This window comes from Trichechus manatus, unplaced genomic scaffold, assembly GCF_000243295.1.
Source record: "Trichechus manatus latirostris isolate Lorelei unplaced genomic scaffold, TriManLat1.0 scaffold00189, whole genome shotgun sequence".
Classification (NCBI taxonomy): Eukaryota; Metazoa; Chordata; class Mammalia; order Sirenia; family Trichechidae; genus Trichechus; species Trichechus manatus.
The window spans coordinates 4341404-4342683 of NW_004444125.1; positions in this window are offsets into that span (position 1 = coordinate 4341404).

Below are 1280 nucleotides of genomic sequence, written 5' to 3' on the forward strand. Positions count from 1 at the left end.
GCCTGCTTAGATGCTACCTTTAAGTTGTGGCCGAGGAGGAAACTCAGTCTAGACATCCTGCCTCTTAGTACCGCAGGTACCAAACATTACAGAAACCCATTGTTCCTTTTGGGGCTGGTGAGGAGACAAAGGCTGGTATCTAATGAGGTGTTTGATTGGTAGGTTTCTGGCATCAGATCTTCAGATTATAAAAATAGCAAGGACTTATATAACATTTACATTGTATAAATATTTATATTGAACAACACAGAAATCATCAAAAGATGATGGAGGAAATACAGAGTCACTGCACCAAAAAGAATTGGTTGATGTTCAACCATTTCAGGAGGTTAACATATGATCAAGAACTGATGGTATTGAAGGAAGAAGTCCAAGCTTCACTGAAGGCATTGGTGAAAAACTGGGCACCAGGAATTGATGGAATACCAGTTGAGATGTTCCAGCAAACAGATGCAATGCTGGAAGCACTCGCTTGTCTACGCCAAGAAATTTGGAAGACAGCTACCTGGCTGGCCGACTGGAAGAGATCCACATTTGTGCCCAGCCCAAAGAAAGGTGATCCAACCAAATATAGAAATTATTGAACAATATCACTAATATCACATGCAAGTAAAATTTTGCTGTAGATAATTAAAAAATGATTATTGCAGTACATCGACAAGGAACTGCCAGAAATTTAAGCCAAATTCAGACAAGGATATGGAATGAGGGATATCATTGCTGATGTCAGATGATCTTGGCTAAAAGAAGAGAATACTAGAAAGATGTTTACCTGTGTTTTATTGACTATGCAAAGGCATTTGACTGTGTGGATCATAAATTATGGATAATATTGTGAAGAATGAGAATTCCAGAATACTTAATTGTGCTCATGAGGAACCTGTACATAGATCAAGAGGCAATCGTTCGAACAGAACAAGGGAATACTGTGTGATTTAAAATTAGGAAAGGTGTGTGTCATGGTTGTATCCTTTGACCATACTTATTTAATTTGTCTGCTGAGCAAATAATTCAAGAAGCTGGGCTATATGAAGAAAAACACACCATTAGGGTTGGAGGAAGACTCATTAACAACCTGCGATACGTAGGCAATATAACCTTGCTTGCTGAAAGTGAAGAGGACTTGTAGCACTTACTATTGAAGATCAAAAACTACAGCCTTCAGTATGGATTACACCTCAACGTAAAACAAAAATCCTCACAACTGGACCAATAAGCAATATCATGACAAATGGAGAAAAGATTGAAGTTGTCAAGGATTTCATTTTACTTGGATCCAC